Source organism: Anabrus simplex, chromosome 1, assembly GCF_040414725.1.
Source record: "Anabrus simplex isolate iqAnaSimp1 chromosome 1, ASM4041472v1, whole genome shotgun sequence".
In the NCBI taxonomy this organism is placed as follows: domain Eukaryota; kingdom Metazoa; phylum Arthropoda; class Insecta; order Orthoptera; family Tettigoniidae; genus Anabrus; species Anabrus simplex.
In genome coordinates this window covers 684,410,173-684,433,997 of record NC_090265.1, presented here as the reverse complement: position 1 = coordinate 684,433,997, position 23,825 = coordinate 684,410,173, and the positions used below count along the sequence as shown (strand labels likewise).

At 40.3% G+C, this 23,825-nt stretch overlaps 1 protein-coding gene across 1 annotated transcript in view; it reads right to left on the bottom strand.

The window, feature by feature from the left end:
• The window catches only part of dachs (unconventional myosin-IXb-like dachs), a 406,309-nt gene that overhangs the window by 173,595 nt on the left and 208,889 nt on the right, over positions 1-23,825 (bottom strand). The window lies entirely within an intron of this gene.

Sequence of the window (23,825 nt, the reverse complement as noted above, 5' to 3'; positions counted from 1 at the left end):
CCATCCTGGAAGTGGTTTTCCGTGGTTTCCCACTTCTCCTCCAGGCAAATGCCGGGATGGTACCTAACTTAAGGCCACGGCCGCTTCCTTCCCCCTTCCTTGCCTGTCCCATCCAATCTTCCTATCCCTCCACAAGGCCTCTGTTCAGCATAGCAGGTGAGGCCGCCTGGGCGAGGTACTGGTCATTCTCTCCAGTTGTATCCCCGACCCAAAGTCTGAAGCTCCAGGACACTGCCCTTGCGGCGGTAGAGGTGAGATCCCTCGCTGAGTCCGAGGGAAAAACCGAACCTGGAGGGTAAACAGATTAAGAAGAAGAAGAAGCAGAAGAAGAAGAAGAAGACAAAAAACGTAAAAATTATATAATTTTATATGACCCGTGAAAATTGCAAATTTTTAGTCACCGTAGATAAAATCATGCTTAATCTGTATTTTCCATGGAAAGAACAACTATGACATGTCATAAATATACGGGCCCTACATATGACTTACTATCTGCAAGGAAAGATATTGTAGTGGTTATAAACCCCTAGCATCCTTTGCAGTGGGTTAAGGAGGTTATACATGTAAAAACAATCGAAAGCGACCAATATTAGTATCGAATCCGTAGTTTCCTGGGTTGCTGAGAAGAACAGTGATATTCTGTATATGGTTTAAGTCCAAGTTCAGTTCCCCATCCGAGTATAGCTTTCAAGCAAACTAGGAGTGGGTAAGACATCCCTAGCACCCCTAGGAGAGGAGACGACATGCAAAAATAATCGAAAATGATCGATATCACTGTCGAACCCATAGTTTACATGGTCGCTGAGATGAATTGCAACACTCTGGATGCCGTTTAAGTCCATGTTCAGCCTCGGTATGGGGGTTCAGAAGGGGTGAAAAAGAAAATGTCCAAAATGACAGAGAGAAGTGTTGATTCCATAGTCCTCGGGGTCCCTAGGCTGATTAGTGACAGTCCCAGTGAGAGTTGGAATCATGTACATCATATCCGTAACGCGAAGCCTAAATACACATACTTATAATATAACTTATTCATTATTTGTTTGAAAGGATCAACTACTTCCCAAACAATTTTAGGGTGCCACAAGGTATAATTTTAAAGCAAAACTAAATAATTTGCTCCTTATAAAATCACAGGCAATTACCCAGCATTCATAAATTATTCCGGTATATTCAAGGAACATGGTTTGAGTAGCTTGCGCCACAGAAGAAATTTTCAATATTTTACTTTCCTGTACAAAATAATTAATTATGAAATTGATGACTCAAATATATTGCAGTCAATCCCTGTAGATTCACCAAATAAACTAAGGCGCCCTAAAATTTTCTTTCGAAGCCTAAGGCTCCAATTAACAGAGCAATAAGATTTTGCAATAATATTCATCCCTACGTTGATATTTTTAGTATGACAGAAGCTACATTCACTTTGTCATATAATACTGTACGTCTTATCATAACTTAATAGAAGAAATGTAAAAATAGAAATTAGTGTAAACGTTGTAAATCATATTAATCAATTTATTAGATCCCAAGTGAAATATTCTGTTCTAATAATTGTTTAAATTATTAGCTTATTCAATATTAATTATTCGTTCGTTCGTAATCTGTTTACCCTCCAGGGTCGGTTTTTTCCTCGGACTCAGCGAGGGATCCCACCTCTACCGCCTCAAGGGCAGTGTCCTGGAGATTCAGACTTTGGCTCGGGGATACAACTGGGGAGAGTGACCAGTACCTCGCCCAGGCGGCCTCACCTGTTATGCTGAAGAGGGACCTTGTGGAGGGATGGGAAGATTGGATGGGAGAGGCAAGGAAGAGGGAAGGAAGCCGCCGTGGCCTTAAGTTAGGTACCATCCCGGCATTTGCATGGAAGAGAAGTGGGAAACCACGGAAAACCAGGATGGCTGAGGTGGGAATCGAACCCACCTCTACTCAGTTGACCTCCCGAGGCTGAGTGGACCCCGTTCCAGCCCTCGTACCACTTTTCAAATTTCGTGGCAGAGCCGGGAATCGAACCTGGACCTCCGGGGGTGGCAGCTAATCACAATATTAATTATTACTGTAATTTAATATTAGTTCATTTTAATGTGACTTGTGTATCACAGTAAAGTAATTTTAAGAATATTCTAGCTAATGTTTTTAGGTCTAATTGCATGTAACACTTGTTGTGGACATTATAATTGGGACTCATGACCTGTTATGTTCGCCATAAATAAATACATAGAAAATGCATAATCCCAAATTATTAAAAAGACAAAGTCACCTCCGTACAGGCCATGAAGGCCCTTGGAGGAGTGGAAGGTAAAGGCTTCCACCATTGTTAACCACGGCACGTGATGGGATAGAGTGGTTAGTTCTACGCCAGGCCGCCTTTGCCCCCAGGAATTAACCTGGTACTCATTTTTTTGTAGGCTGAGTGAACCTCAGGGCCATATGCACCTCCGGAAGTGGAAATCTCGTTTCTTAAATGCTTACGACTTCCTGACGGGGATTCGAACCCACGTCCTTCCGGGCAAACCGAGCACGCCTTTACCGCCTCGGCCAGGCAGCCCCTAATCCCAAATTATACACATAACTATATTTCTAAATCCACAAAAGAGTTCGTAAAGTAACAACCATCGTCACAATAAAGACTCCTACAAAAATTCACTTCGAGCAGATAATGCAAAGGTAAACATTTTAAAACTGTACCCGAGCAGAGCTAGTTTGTAATGAAGATCAGGCTATAAAAGAGAACAAAAGTCGCGCCGTGCTTTCCCCTTCAAACAAAAATCACTACTACCCCTGTGAACTGATCTAGAACTTGGCATGTCTTCACTAACAGTTTTACCAATCTTTATTCAGTTCATGAACTTCTTTAATCTGACCCTGTCCTTTCATGTTGTATGAGCTGCTATGCATTTTATTTTTCTGCTTCTTCTCGTTAGCTTTTGTATGCCAAACGTGAGGTGATTTCCGATATGTGTGCTATACAACTCTCCTTTGAGTTGCAAGCTAAATTCCTGGATCGTATAGCGATTGCTGATGCATATTACTCATAACTATACAGAGCATTAATTTTTCTTTTAATCTGTTCATCTTTTGCTCTGCCTGAGTTACACTCCCAAAGTACGTGAAGTGGTTAAATTATTAGCCAGTTTTCTCTTCTTCTTTTCAGAATTCCTCTTATTTTTCCAAACTGCAACATTTTGGCCGTTCGCTTATAATCTATCCATATCTTTTTTCTCTTTCCTGGTATTGTCCCAGTCACTTACAGTTGGTGCTATGTCTGGATTTAGTTCAGTGTTACGGGCGGATGCTTTCCCTGACTCCAACCCTACGTGGAGGGATGTAGTGGTTTGTAATATAATGTGTTGCATGCAGATGAAGGAATGTGTTGAGATGAACATAAAGACCCATTCCACGAGCTAGGGAAATTTACCTGACATGGCTAAAATCCCCGGCCTGTCCGGCAATCGAACCCGGCATTCTCTGAACTGAAAACCACTCAACCATGGAGCAGGATTCCTGTACATTTCTTTCAAAATTTAAACATTCCAACGCCATGGCGGGAGGAATGTGGTTTGGTGAACAACAAAATTACAGACTCTAAAGAGAATCAACGAGAGAAATCCGAAAGACAACGTTGTTTGTATAACATTAATGTCCATCTTATACTGTTCACTTGTTTTAAACATTTTCCCATGCTCTGTATTTCTTGGAAACAACTACGTGCAATGCAGTTTCACTGCTATGCCTTCTCTGAAATCATTAGCAACAATGTATTCTACGCCTGAGTTTAAATTATAATTACCATCTTGAGGCTGGTTCAAGAACTACACGAGAAATCAAACCTGGCATCGTGGCATGTCGGAGAGAGCTATTTTGTAAAAGGGCTAGTTTTGAACCTCTGCGTCCAGGTCCTGGAATTCTCTACCTGCGAGCATTAGGGACGTTCCCTCTCATCGCAAGTTTAAAGTGGCTTACCGTGAGCACTTGCTGAGTAGATCCCACTCACCTGCTGGATAATTATTGAGGAAATTAATGAACAAATTAATGGATCGGTTACTGTAATTCTTTCTTTCTTTCTTTCTTTCTTTCTTTCTTTCTTTCTTTCTTTCTTTCTTTCTTTCTTTCTTAATCTGTTTACCGTCAAGGGTTGGATTTTACCCAGGACTCAGCGAGGAATCCCACCTCTACCGCCTCACGGGCAGTATCCTGGAGCGTGAGACTTTGAGTCGTGGGGATATAATTGGGAGGAGGACCAGTACCTCGCCCAGGCGTCCTCATTTGCTATGCTGAACAGGGAGGAGCCTTGTGGGAGGATGGAAAGATTGGAAGGGACAGACAAGGAAGAGGAAAGGAAGCGGCCGTGGCCTTGAGTTAGGTACCATCCCGGGATTTGACTGGAAGAGAAGTGGGAAACCACGGAAAGCCGCTTCGAGGATGGCTGAGGAGGGAATCGAATCTCCCTCTACTTAGCTGACTTCCCGAGACTAAGTGGACCCCGTTCCAGCCCTCGTACCACTTTTCAAATTTCGAGGAAGAGCCGGCTTCGATTTCCCCGGAATCGAACCCGGGCCTCCAGGGGTGGCACCTAGTCACACTAACCACTATACTACAGAGGCGGACAATGATTATACTACCACGTATTATTATTAAGAGGCTGCCTTATTATTATTATTATTATTATTATTATTATTATTATTATTATTATTATTATTATTATTATTATATATGACTGACATAAAAAATGAATCATAAGAACTTATCATTGGCACTAACAAAATCTCAAGGGTGAATGAATTCAAATACCTAGGAGAATGGATTACAGAAAATTGGAAATCCATAACTTCCAGAATTCAAGAGATGCAAACTGCTTTCCAACTAACAATAAACAATGTCTTTCGTGGAGCAATAAGATACGACATTACAATACAGTAGTTAAACCAGAAGCACTCTACGCTGCAGAAACTCTCAACCTACAACAAAAGGGATTAAAGGAACAATTAGAAATTAAAGAACGAAAAATCATGAGAAAAATCTTAGGACCAAGAATCATAAACGGAACCCATTACCCTAAACCTAATAGTGAAATATACAAGCACATTTACAAAATTACAGATGCAATTCGAATGCGACGAATCCATTTTGCAGGGCATCTGGAACGTATGAACCCTAACAGACTTTCACATCAAATTTACAAATTTCTACAAAACAAGGCCACCAGACCAAAGTGGTACAATTTATTAGAGAAAGACCTCGCTGAATTAGGATCGCCAAATTTACAAGATCGAAAGGAAATACAAAACATCATTCAAACATGGGGATTTGAGGGACAAGAAAGGAAACCCACACGATCGGCATGGTCGGAGGACCGGAGACGTGCACAATCACTGAAGATGAAAAACTACTGGGCAAAAAAGAAGGCCGAAAAGTGTTGATTCCGCGTGGTCCTAGAGGAAGATTAAGAGATTCACCCGGAATGAGATGGGTCGGATTCCCTGTCAGTAAGTCGAAAAATTGAAGAAACGAGATGTCCACTTCTGGAAGTTCACATGGTTCTGAGGCTCACTCAGTCTACACCAAAATTGAGTATCAGGTTAATTCTTGGGGGCAAAGACAGCCGGGCGTAGAGCTATCCACTCTACCCCATCAAGTGGGAGGTTGCAGATAGTGGAAGCCTTTATCTTTGCCGGGCTGAGTGGCTCAGACGGTTGAGGCACTTGCGGTCTGACCCCAACAAGTCAGGTTCGATCCTTGCTCAGTCCGGCGGTATTTGAAGGTGCTCAAATACGTCAGCCTCGCGTCGGTAGGTTTACTGACACGTAAAAAACTCCTGCGGACATATTTCCGACACCTCGGCTTCTCCTAAAACCGTCAAAAAGTAGTTAGTGGGACGTAAAGCCAATGATATTATTATTTATTATTTTACCTTACTCTCCTCCAAGGGCCTCCATGGCGTGGCCGGAGATAACTTTCTATTTTTACTGTTGTCATGACGAATAGAATACCTAGTGTCATCACACCGCTTTCTCAACAATGTTGATGGTGGCCCCACCGTAGTGTAGCGCTGCAGTCGCAGCGTGCCAGTGCACCAAATTGTCGATGAAGGTAATAGCGTGCGTGAGTGAAGTCAAGGTGATAAGTTTTACGCCTATCGAGAGAATTTGTTTGTTTTAATATTTTCTGAAAGTCTGTGTCAGTATCTGTGCAGTGCTTTGTGTGTGCAATCAACTAGTTTTTCATTACTTCGAGAAAATGTCGTACTGTTTCGATCCTGGTTGTAAATCGGGTTATGGAAGGAAGCGTGATGGTAGAGGAATTTTTTACACTGCGAAAGGAAAATAATATTTGTGAAATGGGTGAGAGTTATTCCGCAGAAATATAAGCAAATGTCGGCTAAAAGCAGTATATGTGACCTGCATTTTTCAGCAGATTTAATTGAATCGTTTGTTGCAGAAACAGCACTTCTCCACTTTTTGACACTATATGAGTTATTAATACTGCCATGATTAATGCACGAAGGGCTATCATTCTGTGCATAAAAAACACTTCTACCATATATCTCTTCCTGTCAGTCGCGAATGAAAGTTTCCGTTTTGTGCAGAAAGAACACTTATTCTGGAGAGGTGTTGTTTTTCTTCACTTGAGTCGCTAGGAAGAGGTGTGAAAAGAGATGAAAAGTCGCGTTTCATATAAATCGATTTATGGAGTTTCAGTATGAGGCAAATCATGTCTTAGGAAAATTCTGTATTGATGGACTGTGTGTTCATACTTTCAAGTTGCTTACTTACGCAACCCGTCTCCCTGTGTTACCAACTAGACTTGTTTATCCACAAGGCTGTGTTCCATTAAATGAAAAGGAATTAACAGGCATAAAGAAGTTGGAATCTTACATACCAGAAGAACACCATGAGTTTTATAATGAACTGTTTGTATGGACAACATCAGTGCAATAGAAGTGAGAAGCATTGTTCAAATATAAGAGACTTACATGTTACTTGTATTATATTGTGTTGTTACGTTTTATATATATTTTGAACTTTGGAAAGGGACATAAAAGGAGTATTCTTCCGTTTATTTTGCTATACAATGTGGTCTAATCATAATATGTGCAAATAAGTAAGTCCTACAAATAACTATTAAATAATGGGTTTAAACACTGTATTTCCTCAGTACAAAATTTGTACTTTATTTAATAAAGTTCCTTTTGAAATTGAAATTATGTTAAAATCAATGTTACACTTCCTTATATTCTCATTAATGGTGTTTGTTGCAGAAACAGCACGTCTCCACCACTTTCAACAAAGTCTATAAAGGAACGTATTGGACTAATTTATACAAACAACCTATCTGTCATAGTCATTTCAACAGCAGAATAAGCATAATAAATATCGGAAGGATAGAAATGACATTACACTCTACAGACAGTTTTTACTGTTTTCTGAACAATTTGGTACGTTGGAGAAGTGTCGTTTCTGAAACAAACGTTTCAATTATAAAGGCGGACTGATTCGTTGCGAAAGGTGAAAACGTTGAACTTCTTCGTTATTCAAGACCATTTAAATATTGAAGAGTGGGAAAGTGCTGTTTTGATGTTCAGCCCCGTCACCGATCATTCGATAGAAAAGTGTTTAGTTTATCATGTGGTCGGGTATATTGTTAGGTAATCCTCAAAATATACGAAGTGTATATTCTGTGTCCGTTCTCTCCGTATCGAAAGTGAAAGTTATTTTTCATTTCTTACGGAAATGAAAGATTGCGGATCCGGCAGTGTCATGAGGTTTCTAACACGTCCATTGTAACCGTACAACAGGGTTACAGATTCCATTCAGTATTTATTATTATTATTATTATTATTATTATTATTATTATTATTATTATTATTATGATTATTATTATTATTATTATTATTATTAACCCGATTCATTAGATTTTATATATATTCTGTTTCTCATCATTTAGACTGTAATAATTAGGTATCACGTATATTATTGTATTTAATCATAGGTTAAGTGAAATTTATTTGTAATTATTCTGTATTGTAGTAAGTGAGATTTGTTGGTTTCAGATTGTCATGCTGTGGCTTGTAACTCTGGCTGGATGAGCTGGCATAGTATTTTGCAATCGAGGCTATGTTTAACTGTGCAAGTAGATTTTCCGGTGACGCATTCAGCTTAGTCATTCTCAAGCCGCTTGGGTACGCTTAGACAACACTTGACTGATGACATCAGTGCGTGGGCACGTGATTGCGACCAAGTGTCAGTATTCGCCAGCTACTGTATGTTGAAGTGGAAGGGATGGACAGTGAGTAGGGAGATGAGTCGTCATCGCGAGGTTTTATAAGTCGAGGCGACGGTGGTGAGAGGTATTCAGATCATATCGCTCAGTTCATATCTACTCAGTTCATAGTATTCAGATCATATTGTGCAGATCATATGAAACAGTCAGATGTATCAAATGGAAGAAGTGGTCTTCGAGTGATGGTCAGAGCTAAGAGTTGTGTTTTCAAGAGGTCTTGTAATCATCGAGGAGGTCTACAAGTGGTGGTGGTATCCGAGCAGAGACGGGTACTATGCTGATAAAGAAACATCATCTTCTTGTGAGGATGGACTTCACAAGATGTTTCAATAATATTTTCAAATTTCTTATTATATATTGAGTGGACGTAATTACATTGGAGCTCCCTACACGCGTACATGGTATGTAGGCCAACTCCTTGTTATATAAGAAGATAACAGCAGACGGCTCCCGACTTCAGCTCAGAGGTTTTCCCAAGAATTTCAAGTTCAACAGCGGTGAATGCAGACATCAGGTAATTAAAGCATCAGACATGTTATGCATTCATAACATGAAGAAGAATGTAATCAGCGGCGATATCACATCTCACTTCAAGTTCATGCCAATAGCTTTTTTTTAGATTAAATTTTCCTTTTATTTAGTACCGCAAATCTCACGATATATTTCTTTTGTTAAATTAAAAGATGTCAATGATTGTTCATTGTGACGTAATAGTCATAAACTCAGTTTTATTTTAATTATAATAAGTGATTCCAGTTCCATGTACAATCCTCAATTGTGGAAATGCAACAATAATTTAATATTTTCCTGATCCATATCCCTGTATATTGCCAGATATGTGAGTTTATCACCTCACGCCTTGAGATAATTGATATAAGAGGTATGCTCTACCGAATTTTGTTGTTTTTCTTAAAAAAGCAACTGGCGCTCAAACAAATGTCATTTATATTGTGTAGAAGATATGAAGGTATAAGAGTAGTGGTTGGAGTAGCCACAACGTGTCGCCAGCAACGTGGGACTCGAAAGGTTCAAAAAAAGTGTTTCTGAATGGCAATATACATGGATCAGTTCTTTTAATGAGTACGCACATGTTAAATTCACCGAGTAATGTTAGGAAGGTCATTTTGTTGAAGTTTGTATTTAAGGGGTAATGTCAGAGGAATTGCAAGGGGAAATAGCTTTGAGATCGCGAAAAATTAGTAGGAAACCGAAGATGGACAAGGATAGCAATATGCAGTCAGGTGATGAGGCTGAGGTTATTGTGTCCAAGGAAATCCAAGGTGGTAACATAAATAGGAAGTTGGTGACTAAGGTGGGACCTGCTGAAAGTCAGAAAATAGTAGAAAGTGAGGAAAACGCTGTCACGCAAGATCAAAGTAAAGGGGTGATTGACCTGGGTTTATTTAATTTGCTGATGTCCAAAATGACTGAGCAGAATAATGCCATTAGTGAGAAAATTAAATCTCAGAATAATATTATGAGTGAGAAAATTGAAGCGGTCATCAGTGAGAAAATTGAATCTCAGAATAATATTATGAGTGAGAAAATTGAAGCGGTCATTAGTGAGAAAATTGAATCTCAGAATAATATTATGAGTGAGAAAATTGAATCTCAGAATAATATTATGAGTGAGAAAATTGAATCTCAGAATAATATTATGAGTGGGAAAATTGAAGCTCAGGGTAAGGTCATAAATAGTATTAATAAGAATATTGATGATGTTAGTAATAAGATAGATCATAAGGTGTTAGAAATAAGTAAGCAAATTAATAATTTAGAAAGTAAGGTAAATAGGGAGTGTAGTGACATCAGAGCTGAGATGGAATTGGGCCGGAGCAATCTCCATACTGAAATCGAGCAAATTAGTGAGACATGCATCAAGCAGATTGATGAATTAGGCGCCAAGATCGAGTCTAATAAAGGAGAAATCCATGAGTTAGTAGAAGAAAGGTTTGAAAAGATAACCAATACAGTGGGGCAAGAAACTAGGAAATGTATTAGTAGGGTAGAACATGTGGAAAGAAAACTTGGAGAAGTAGGTGATCTAGAGAGTGAACAAAAATCATTATCACAGAAGGTGAGAGAATCGGAAGAAAAATTACAGGAGGAATTAAGAAAAATTCAAGAAAAGGCTGAGGAAACAGTGGAAGAAAAATTTCTGAGTTGCCAGAGAGTACTCCAGCAAGAAGTGCGTGATATTAAGAATGTACGTGAGATAATTGTAAATAATGGTTTCATCACTAGAGATCATGATTTACCTAAGTTTTCTGGGAAAGAATTCAACCCGATGGAATTTATGAAAGTAGCAGAGAAGAAATTTGCTGTTCAATTAAGAGACAATATTATTAGCTGGGAAACTGTAATGGAGATCTTATCTAATGCTTTCGTAGGAGAAACTAAGTCTTGGTTTCAAGTATATAAAAGCTCGATGTCTAGTCTAACTGAATTTAAGGAGAAATTCATGGCTAAATTTTGGAGTGAAGGTGTTCAGAGTAGAGAGAGAGAGAGAGTAATGTTTGGCAGGTATAATTCTAACGAGGGTGTTAGAATGACTGAATACTTTTTGGCTCATGTTTTGGTGTGGAGAAATTTAGAATGTATTGGACCTGAGGCTGATATAGTTAGACTTATGGCTAAGCACTATCCCGATAGAATAAGAGAAGCTGTTTGTATGCAAAGAGTGGAGACTATTAAGGAAATGGAGATTTTGTTGGAAAGTTTTGATGCCTTAGGTAGTAGCTTGAATAATAGTAGGACAACTAATAGGAATGTAGAAGGAAGGGGTAACCAATCTAATAATCAGGACAGGCCTATGAATAATCGTAACTACAGAAGAGAATATCAGGAGAGACCTAATAATAATTTCCACAGGGAGAGAAATTATCAAAATAGTTCGGAAAATTTCAGGACTGGGAGGCGTGATTATGGTAATCAACCAGAAGCTGGGAGGCGGGAGAATACAGGCCATAATAATAATAACGCTAGAGGAAATAGGCAACAGGGGAGGCCGACTGAGGTGTGTAACCAACAAGTCGTAACCGAACCAAGTACTTTAAACGCGCAACGGACTGTATAAACAGGTCACTGAGACAGTCCGTAAATGGTGAGTTCACGTATAAGGTAGATAAGTATGTTAATGTCGACCAGCCTATAGTTGTAAGTGAACATGATTGTGACCTAAGTAGCAATAATTCAAATGTTTTAAGTGACGACTTAATCGTAGACAATAAATTTTATAAGTGTAATTTAAATTTAGATATAAGGCAAGATTTGTTAAGTGATCTTATATTATGTAATGAGGATAATTTAAGTAGTGTTACTGTTACACCGACGATTGAACTGCTGATATGGGGCAGAAAAGTTAAGATTTTGTTGGACTCTGGTAGTGAGAAGTCATGTGTAAATTCCAAGCTGTATGAGGAAGTTTTGAGAGAGAAGTATGAGGTAGCGGAAATTCCAGTGAGGAATACGTTCATCGTAACAGCTGTTGGGAACAAGTCTCACAGAGTGAATAAACAAATAGCTGTCCCCATTAACATAAGTGGAGAATGTATTTTCCAACCATGCTTAGTTGTGCCTAATTTAGTTTATGCCGTTATTTTAGGTACTGACTGGTTAACGTGTCACAAGGCTAAATTAAATTTTGATCTGTGTAATGTCAATCTTATTTGGGGAAAGAATAGCAGGGAAGTCAGTTTACCATATGATGTTTTGTCAGAAATTAGTGCGAATAAAGTGTGTTCTAGTACGGAAGGGCCTTGTGAAATTCCTAATATTAGGAAAAATATTGATGTCTGCCATGTGTCTATACAGAGAGATTCTAGAGATGAATTGTATGAGACAGTGGAGAAATGTAATTTAGCGGAGAGTCAGAGGGACGAATTGTGTGAATTATTGATATCACAGAGTGATGTTTTTAGTGACCGGCCTGGTAGAACACATCTTTACGAACACAAATTTAATGTTCTTGATAACTCAACTTTTGTAGGACCGAAATATCCCATTCCGTTAAAATACGCTAGCGCTGTTGAAGAGCAGATTGACATTATGCTAGATTATAATATAATTGAACCATCATGTAGTCCTAATTTAAATCCACTTGTTATTATACCTAAGAAGGATAACACGGTAAGATTGTGCATGATAATTTTTGTAAGACTATATTGGATGAATTTGAACTTGGTGACAAGGCTTTACTCAGAGTGCCACTCCCGTCATCAGCAGAAGCTGGTCAATTTTGTAAGTTTTTCTTGTTATATCAGGGATACTTCACCGTAGTGAAACGGATTGGGAAATGTGCTTATTCATTAGAAGACATGGAAGGAAATATCGTAGGCACATACAATATAAGAAATCTTAAGAAATATATCATGTGAGTTTGTTGATTAATTTTCATTATTATGTTAATTCACCATATTTTATGAAGCTGGCATTGCGAACAGGACTTCAGTGAAATTAGCGTGTGTTGTGATATTAAGTGAGCACGGCAGTGCAATAAACTCCAGTGCTTGGAGACAGTGTATATAATGAAATGTCTTCGAGAATTACTTTTGAACACTCAATGAACGTTTGAAACGACAGAAGTGAGAAAGAAAAGTAATCTGTATATAAATAATACTGTATAATCAAAGTGAAAATGATAATTGATCAATGTTATATATGTGTAACAACGAACATCCAGATGGATGATACTATGTACCCAATTTGTAAAGGGCATTTTTATACATGTATCTATGGTGTACTCGATTTCAGGTGATTATGTATATATTTCATGAATCAATCGATTCAATTAATCGATTATTTCATGAGGGAGGCGTTCTGTAACCGTACAACAGGGTTACAGATTCCATTCAGTATTTATTATTATTATTATTATTATTATTATTATTAACCCGATTCATTAGATTTTATATATATTCTGTTTCTCATCATTTAGACTGTAATAATTAGGTATCACGTATATTATTGTATTTAATCATAGGTTAAGTGAAATTTATTTGTAATTATTCTGTATTGTAGTAAGTGAGATTTGTTGGTTTCAGATTGTCATGCTGTGGCTTGTAACTCTGGCTGGATGAGCTGGCATAGTATTTTGCAATCGAGGCTATGTTTAACTGTGCAAGTAGATTTTCCGGTGACGCATTCAGCTTAGTCATTCTCAAGCCGCTTGGGTACGCTTAGACAACACTTGACTGATGACATCAGTGCGTGGGCACGTGATTGCGACCAAGTGTCAGTATTCGCCAGCTACTGTATGTTGAAGTGGAAGGGATGGACAGTGAGTAGGGAGATGAGTCGTCATCGCGAGGTTTTATAAGTCGAGGCGACGGTGGTGAGAGGTATTCAGATCATATCGCTCAGTTCATATCTACTCAGTTCATAGTATTCAGATCATATTGTGCAGATCATATGAAACAGTCAGATGTATCAAATGGAAGAAGTGGTCTTCGAGTGATGATCAGAGCTAAGAGTTGTGTTTTCAAGAGGTCTTGTAATCATCGAGGAGGTCTACAAGTGGTGGTGGTATCCGAGCAGAGACGGGTACTATGCTGATAAAGAAACATCATCTTCTTGTGAGGATGGACTTCACAAGATGTTTCAATAATATTTTCAAATTTCTTATTATATATTGAGTGGACGTAATTACATTGGAGCTCCCTACACGCGTACATGGTATGTAGGCCAACTCCTTGTTATATAAGAAGATAACAGCAGACGGCTCCCGACTTCAGCTCAGAGGTTTTCCCAAGAATTTCAAGTTCAACAGCGGTGAATGCAGACATCAGGTAATTAAAGCATCAGACATGTTATGCATTCATAACATGAAGAAGAATGTAATCAGCGGCGATATCACATCTCACTTCAAGTTCATGCCAATAGCTTTTTTTTTTAGATTAAATTTTCCTTTTATTTAGTACCGCAAATCTCACGATATATTTCTTTTGTTAAATTAAAAGACGTCAATGATTGTTCATTGTGACGTAATAGTCATAAACTCAGTTTTATTTTAATTATAATAAGTGATTCCAGTTCCATGTACAATCCTCAATTGTGGAAATGCAACAATAATTTAATATTTTCCTGATCCATATCCCTGTATATTGCCAGATATGTGAGTTTATCACCTCACGCCTTGAGATAATTGATATAAGAGGTATGCTCTACCGAATTTTGTTGTTTTTCTTAAAAAAGCAACTGGCGCTCAAACAAATGTCATTTATATTGTGTAGAAGATATGAAGGTATAAGAGTAGTGGTTGGAGTAGCCACACCATCTCAAAGTATGTGTGACGTTTTTTTCCAGACTGAAACGAAAATTAATGAAAAACTGAGCTCGTCTAGGTCGATGTTGTGTGATATTTTTTACGAGTGTCTCGCTCGAGTGAGGCGATTTCAGTAATGCCATCAGGAGTTGGCTGTTGCATTTAACACACTTTGGACATTATTCCTAAACTGGTCAACCACTATTTAAAGTGCCGATTCTTCTTCAGAGCAAGAGAAATCCGCAGAGATCTTCAAGCTCGATAATCTGCTAAGTCTACTCGCAAACCATCAAAAGTTGCCTCAAACTAGTTTCGGTTAATAATTTACGTCATTTACTTTACTTGAGAAAAGTGTCAGTGTTATTTGCAATTTGGTTTATGTTTAATGTTTTATGTGCTCTGTTTAAAACGTCTTTTTTTTTAAGTATGTAAAGCACAATATTGCTTTCGCTTTTCGTAATGTTCCATTTTATCTCTGTGTTCTCATATTAAAGTCCAAATATATTTTTCTTCGTGGGGACTGAGAATATCATTTACAACTCTGTGACTATTATTCATAAGTTTAAGCAATTTGATGTTGTATTTGGTTATTTGTGTATCAGTGTAACCTAAACAGCCGTGTAGCGTTGGTGATTGGCTCCACTAGCGCTGCTCTGCGGGAGCGAGCTTGAATTCGGTAAGTGATCTCACTAGGTATTCTATTCATCATGCCATTATTCACATTATTACTATTTTTATTGCCCTAACTTCACCACAGCTGTGTTGAAACACCGGATCCCGTGAGATCTCCGAAGTTAAGCAACAATGGGCGTGGTCAAGATTTGGATGGGTTGCCACGCGCTGTTGGTGGGGGGTAAGGGAATGGAGGAGCGGAAAGGAACTGGCCACCCTACCGTGCGTAAATTCCGACTCAGGGACACCTCTGCGGAGGTTCGGACCTGCCTTCGGGAAGATTACACCCTTACCTTACCTTACCTTACCTTATCTTATCTTATCTTATCTTATCTTATCTATCTATCTATCTATAATAGTCCCCCAGTTGGGTCCTGGCGTTAGGATGAGACGATTGAATTAATTAATTAATGAAGCGGTCAGTATCAAGATCCAGAAATTAGACCGTGCGTATCAGCTGATGAATAACGTCCACAACAGCGGTATTGCGAGGCTAGTGTCTCGACTTTGTCTGGCTACCGCAGAAAAGAAACTTCAGGGAGTATGTCTGGTCATCCTGTTGGAAAGTAAACCCCATACGTGTTACAGCACCATTCTTCCATGCCGCACACACTGGAGTGGCGGGCCACGTCGGTTTCTTGTTTTTCATCGCGACAAGAATGCAGGAAACCTCCTGCGACAGACCAGAGATAAGTGACCCTGCCAAGCTTCTCACGAATTGTCGAATGCTTCTCCAGACTATGCTGCACAGTGTTGCCAACACTTGATGACGAAAAGTAGCTAAAACTGACCGCCAAAATGGCCAGAAATCGCTCAATATATGAAGTGATTGAGGTTGACTGTTTGTTATATACACTGTGGCATAGTTGATATGCTGTTTTCCACAGACACCAAAAATGAGTACCAGGTGAATTCCTGGGGGCAACGGCGGCCGGGCGTAGAGCTAACCGCTCTACCCCATCAAGTGGGAGGTCTTATGGCGACGATGGGATAGGAAAGGTCTAGGAATGGGAAGGAAGTGGCCGTGGCCTTAATTAAGGTACAGCCCCAGCATTTGGCTTGTGTGAAAATGGGAAAGTACGGAAAACCATCTTCAGGGCTGCCGACAGTGGGATTCAAACCCACTATCTCCCGGATGCATGCCTTTCCTGGTAGCCCAAGATATTTAATTATTATTACTACTATTAGTGGAAATCCACAGCCTATTTCCAGTCATTCGACCGGGTCAGGAATGGAATGAATTCGTCCTTTCTTTCTTTCTTTCGTAATCTGCTTTACCCTCCAGGGTCGGTTTTTCCCTCGGACTCAGCGAGGGATCCCACCTCTACCGCCTCAAGGGCAGTGTCCTGGAGCTTCAGACTTTCGGTCGGGGGATACAACTGGGGAGAATGACCAGTACCTCGCCCAGGCGGCCTCACCTGCTATGCTGAACAGGGGCCTTGTGGGGGGATGGGAAGATTGGAAGGAATAGACAAGGAAGAGGGAAGGAAGCGGCCGTGGCCTTAAGTTAGGTACCATCCCGGCATTTGCCTGGAGGAGAAATGGGAAACCATGAAAAACCAGTTCGAGGATGGCTGAAGAGGGAATCGAACCCACCTCTACTCAGTTGACCTCTCGAGGCTGAGTGGACCATCCCGTATTATTATTATTATTATTATTATTATTATTATTATTATTATTATTATTATTATTATTATTATTATTATTATTATTGTTACCGTGTTTTTCGTGGTAGTTATGCGTGAAAGAAGGTGCTGGGTGGTGAATAGGTCTCAAGCTACTAAAGTGAAATTAATTTTAAAATTTAACAAGGTTATATTTTCTTTTCAAAATTATGTAACAACAAATAGAACAGGTACTTAGTAGCCGAAACACGATTGAAAAATACATTTACATAGGTACCCCATTTGGGGCTTCAAAAGTCAGAAACATAATTCTTGAGCAATGAGCCCAACCTTACAATGAACACCATACAACAAAGGGGCCGAAAACCCCCAAACATGCCCGAAACATTTGCTTCCAATTACACCCAAAAGCCTCCTTGAGGCAGAAACACAATTTTCAAGAAAGGGCAACTTCCCCCTAAAATACAAGCCTATCATAGGCCACTCCGAACTCCACCTTTAAGCTGTCCTCAAAGGACATATACACAGGGGTAAAATACCCAACCTACTGAGGTCTGTTAAATGACAAGAAGGTTAATACATGACCTCTAAAATACAATTTGAGAGGAGGCGAACTTGCACTCCTAATACACTTTGCTTAAGACCTACTTGGCACTAGGCCGTTAATACAAGGGCTAATCCCATACTACCGAGGTGACTTAATAGCAATTTACATTACATTACGGAAGAATTGGTTGAGAAAAATAAGTTCACCTCAAGACGATGTGAGTGGGAGCTCGAGAGGGTTAAGCACTCTCTATCCCAATATGTCGTTTGAAAATAGAATAGATACCAGTTGTTTTTACATTTTAGGAAAAGGTTACATGGTTGAACGCTTAGAACCCGCCCCGAAAGTTAAACTGCTGAGCTAGCAAAGAAAGAAGTTATTAATCGGCCATTACCTTGTTGCTGACCGCTGCCGAAGAAAGAGGCGCTTCCCGCCCCCTGCTATGTACTTAACACACTGAAAGATGGAACAGAAGTGGCGCAGAGACCCAAAAATCAGCAGTTTATATCCTCTCGTGGAAGGTTCTAGGCGTTAGGGGAATGAAAACACCCGCCCACAATCTCTTTATTGGGTAGGACCCCGCAACCGATACAAGTTGGGGGAAGATACACCAGATTGGTCAGAAATTAATAGAAGAATTTCGGGATTGGATACATTCATAACAAGGGGAAGAAAGGGGTAAATATTGCCAACTTAAACAATGACAGAAAGAAATTTAACAAAGAACAAACTCTTGAAATTAAATTTTCTCCAAAAAAATAGTTCTTTGACTCCTCACTAGGTTGCACTATTGTTGATCTTCAGTAGTGTCCTCTAGAAGAGAAAGTTCACACTTCTTACTTCAAGCGAAACAAAAACACATCAAAAATGACACAGTTCTAAAACTCCAAAATTTACAGGTAGTGACATCTTCTGAGAAGGTAGAAAATTAATACCGTCAATAAAGTTCAGACTTCCTCCAGCAGAGGAGTTTCAACAGGCGCACATTTTAAATTAGCGGAGTGGAGGTGTACCGCCCGGTACAATTATTATTATTATTATTTAATAACTATTGCCCGCAGCTAAATGAAGCCATTCCTGTCTATCAAATGTGTCTACATTCAAGAGAAAATTTAGACTTGATCTCTCACATCACGTAATCGGGCATCATGCATGGATAAACAACGTACAAGTGACAAAAATTACAAAGTGAGAAGCACATAACGAACATTACGAGAAACTTCTACAATAAGTGTGTAATGACTTGCGTTGGACGCAAACAAGATGTTATTTCCCCTCTCATGGATCAAACAATATTCTGTTTTCTTGCTGAAGCACGATAATCACGTTCGCTTTATTTTGCAAGTTACCAGAACCGAAATTACACAGTGAAGAGTGCGGGCCAACACGCAAGAGGGGATATAGTAAATTACTACTGAAATCAAAATTGCGTGAGCGTTCAAAGCACGACATGGTTGATTATAGTTTTGTCTACGACTGAAGCTGAACGTGTTTGGGGAGACCCGCGCTATGGACAGCTAGTATCTAGAACTGACTGAACCAAAAGTTCACTGAACGGTACACAGTCGTGGTGGTGGTGGTGGTGGTGTTGTTGCTGGTGGTGGTGCTGGTGCTGATTATTATTTTAAGAAGTAGTACAACCGGGTAACTAAGCACTCTTTACACTAATTAGAAGAAAAATGGTGTCAAATTTCCCAATGGAAAAATCAAGTGATGATAAATATGTCTTACATGTCTCTCGGTCATGGCCATCCATCAACAGTTGCTAATTTCAGATGACCGCCAGGCATAAGACATAGCCAGTACGGTTGCTAGGTAACACTTTTTGTTACATAGACTATTTAGTTACACAATGTTCTAAATAAGTTCAAACGCGCCCCTTAGTTCCGTGTGTTGTTCTCGTCGGCTGGTTTTCCTGCGAGTTTCTAGGAGATGCAAAGAGAATGTCCCGTCTCTAGCCACGTCGCAAATGTTCTAGTAGACGTCACCCGAGCTATAAAAAGGGAGGCTAACTGCGTACAGTCAGTCGATGTTTGACTCCGTGGTGGAGTCAGTGTGAGGCTCAGTGTGTTAGGGTTCCGTGGCTGGGCTGAAGGGGACAGAGAGGCTGTTGTGTCGGGCGCGCACGCGCGTGTGTGTCTGTGTGTGTACTTCCGTGGACTGAGGACCACCGTGAATCAGCGAGTGAAGCAGCTACCGTGAGTTCAAATGGATCTGTGTTAATAGTCGTTGTTGTATTACCCTGCTATTGAGCTGTTGAGTTGCTGTTTAGTTGTTCACTGCATGTGACTGTATGAATTACTGGACTGTCTCTGGAGTCGAACCAAGGAACACCCATCGTATGTTGTGTAGCCAGGAGCACGGTGTTCAAATCTAGTTGCCTGCAGGCTGTTACTGTGTAGGCTGAATGGACTTGGAGAAGTGGAAGCAAACCGAGCTCTATGCGGTAGTAATGAGCCGGGCGCCCGCTGTGTGAGAAGAGCAGAGACTTTACTTGTAAATAGACAGCAGTTGTTAAGTGTGGTCATCGATGGTTAAGTAGAATTGTTTGTATGTATGTGTGTGTACATTTATTGGGCCATTCTGAAATAAATTAGAGTAATAAAACAAACGAGGTTTTATTCGTAATAATAATAATAATAATAATAATAATAATAATAATAATAATAATAATAATAATAATAATAATAATAATAATAATAATAATATGTCATTTCATTAAACAGGTAGGGCTTATAAGAAAATACTGAGGAAAATAGAGAAAATCTTGAGAAATTACTATGGCCTAGGAAAGGGACTGCTACTAAATGTGGAATTATACAAAAAGACAGAGAAAATCTCAATATAATTTAAAAAGATAAGACTTGATGTCTATGGACAAATCAAAAGAATGCCACCAGACATAAAAGCTAAGAGAATTCTCGAATACATGGAGAGCAGGAAGACACACATTATTGGCATAAAGGAGTAAAGGAGGACATGGATTAAAAGAACATACTACCGAGCTCGATAGCTGCAGTCGCTTAAGTGCGGCCAGTATCCAGTAATCGGGAGATAGTGGGTTCGAGCCCCACTGTCGGCAGCCCTGAAGATGGTTTTCCGTGGTTTCCCATTTTCACACCAGGCAAATGCCGGGGCTGTACCTTAATTAAGGCCACGGCCGCTTCCTTCCACTTCCTAGGCCTTTCCTATCCCATCGTCGCCAAAAGACCTATCTGTGTCGGTGCGACGTAAAACAAATAGCAAAAAAAAAAAAAAAAAAAGAACATACTACAGGATGTAGTAGGCTATATAACAGATGTTATTATAGGATGACCATCAACAAAATTAGGGGATTCCGAGATCAAAGGAACGAGGAAGATCGCACGAATACGACAAGGACTGGCAACACCCGGTCGCAAGAACATAAAGAAGCCCATTCCAAAGGATGATGAAGTACTGGGCTGATCTAAAGAAGAAGAACTAGAAATGAATGATGCTTAACGTGGTCCATAGTAGACCATAACGGAAACAAAAACAAACAATTAAAAACATTCATTGACTACTGCTACTAAAAACCAAACCCCATGGCACTACAGCCATTGAAGGGCCTTGGCCTACCAAGCGACCGCTGCTCAGCCCAAAGGCCTGCAGATTACGAGGTACGAATCCTCTCGGCCGTTATTCTTGGCTTTCTAGACCGGGGCCGCTATCTCACCGTCAGTTAGTTCCTCAATTCTAATCACGTAGGCTGAGTGGACCTCGAGCCAGCCCTCACGTCCAGGTAAAAATCCCTGACCTGGCAGGGAATCGAACCCGGGGCCTCCGGATAAGAGGTAGGCACGCTACCCCTACACCACGGGGCCGGCACTACTGCTACTACTACTACTGCTAATAATAATAAGAAGAATAAGAAAGAAAGAATTTCAGCATTCCAAGCACCTTTCTTTGACTGGTTAGAATGTAAACACGAATCCTGGTAGATGTTCAGTGAATATAGTTTACAGGTATTAAAGAATAAAAGTGAAATTCTTGCGTAGAGTAGGTGCCGACTGCAATCAAAGGAAGGACCAACACTTGGTAATGATTATCAAGATCAATGAACACATCCCAGACGAAATTCTGCGCGCAGCTCTGTGTACACATCCGAGGGACTGTGGAACTATCTATACCTGGAAGTGTCAGAGAGGTTTCGAGAATGTTCTCAGAGTACTGGTTTGAGCGCATTAATGTTTGCATTATCTGACAGCAAAAGTGGTTCACGACATCGATAACATTTACGTGAGATTTGAACCGTTCGTCTAGACGAGTTATATGGACCTAACGGAACTCTTAAACTGGAATGGCCTACTTCCCATACTCCTTCTCTGCCACAACACAAAGTAATAGGTTCCCTGATACATCGTACCTCCGCAAGAATAGTGACACAACTAAAAAATGAACGTGTTCTCGGGAAAAAGATTTAGTTTAAAACACCATATCAAATTAAGGATAATATTTTTATCAGACTACTATCCGTTTACCCTCTAGGGTTGGTTTTACTCTCGGACTCAGCGAGGGATCCCACCTCTACCGCCTCAAGGGCAGTGTCATGGAGCGTGAGGCTTTTGGGTTGGGGATACAACTGGCTAGGAGGACCAGTAACTCACCCAGGTGGCCTCACTTCCTATGCTCGACAAGGGCCTTACTGGGAGGGGGGATGGAAAGATTGGAAGGGATAGAAAAGGAAGAAGGAAGGAAGCGGCCGTGACCGTAAGTTAGGTACCATCCGGCCATTTGCCTGGAGGAGAAGTGGGAAACCACGGAAAAACACGGAAAACCACTTCCAGGATGGCTGAGGTGGGAATCGAAACCGGCTATACCGAGGCTGAGTGGATCTCGTTCCAGCCGTCGTAACACTTTTCAAATTTCGTGGCAGAGCCGGGAATCGAATCCGGGCCTGCGGGGGTGGCAGCTAATCACACTAACTCCTACACCACAGAGGCGGGTCAGACTAGTTCTACGCGATAAAATTTAGCATATCACATTTTCTCAGGTTCAATGAAATAAATCATAATTAAGAAGTAATAACATTGGCGTGTGGCCTCCGAAGAGGCTTGGTGCCTTATACGCGACCTGCGTGTCTTTGAGGATGTGGCGCTACCTATGATGAATTCTGATGATGAAGACGACACTGACACCCAGCCCCCGAGCCATTGGAAGTAACCAATGAAGGTTAAAATCCCCGACCTGGCCGACAATAGAACCCGTGACCCTCTGGACCAAGGCCAGCACACTAACCATTTAACCCCGGAGCCGGGCACAGATAAGAAGTGTCAATATTCTTGAATGGCTATGAGCTGTATGCTGAAGTGGTATTACGGCATTTGTGATTTTTCGCAAGCAAGAAAGAAACGAGATATTTATGGCAGTTTTTTAGATCGAATGAGTGACAGAGGTGCCAACCTTTGAAGTGGGTTATCAGTAATCCCCTCATAAAATGGAGTCAAGTCCAAAGCATGATTCTCCCCTCTTGATAATGACATCCCTTTAGGCTTCCCGACAGCAATCTAAAGTATATGAAATGAAATGGCGTATGGCTTTTAGTGCCGGCAGTGTCCGAGGACAAGTTCGGCTTGCCCGAACCAGGTCCTTTGATTTGAAGTCCGCAGGCGACCTGCGCGTCGTGATCAGGATGAAATGATGATGAAGAAGACACATACCACCCAGCCCCCGTGCCAACGGATTTAACCAATTATGATTAAAATTCCCGATGCTGCCGGAAATCAAACCCGGGACCCCTGTCACCAAAGGCCAGCACGCTAATCATTTAGCCACAGTATATCATATTACACAATAAAATGTGCACGTTACCTGTTAGTTTTTGTGATAAAAAGGTCCTTGTACGAGCAATACCGCGTATCCGACAATGCTCTTCCTATCCATTGTTAACCTTAAGACTGGTCACGCCTCCCAGCACACATGGATATACAGTCCATTAGAACAATTTTCGTTGTGTTCATTTTCCTGTGCTTATGTGTAAAGGAAATACAGTAAAAGTTCGTAAATATGTCGTGTGAACATACATTTCTACAGTGTAGAACGGTAAGGATAATTTTTCTTTACACTCTTGCATAGGGAAAGGAACACAATGAAAATTGTTCTGAGGGACTGGATATTCATATGTGGCTGCAAGGCGTGACCAGTCTTACGAAAAATAATGGATAGGTAGTGCTCGCTCAGCGATGAGCTGCTTTTCAGTGTAGGTTTTCTTGAAGCATCCTTCCCTCTGTAATGACATTTTCCTCTTCTCAACTATACGCTATTGCAATGTATATGTGCTTAATGTAGGCCTGAAATGTCTTTTCTCCTATTAACACTGAACACTGCTTCTGTGGGAGAGTTACTGTCTGATCCACTTAATACTGCCGATACAACATTACTTAAGAATTTATCGGTGGCGTATACTGAGGGCTACCAAGGC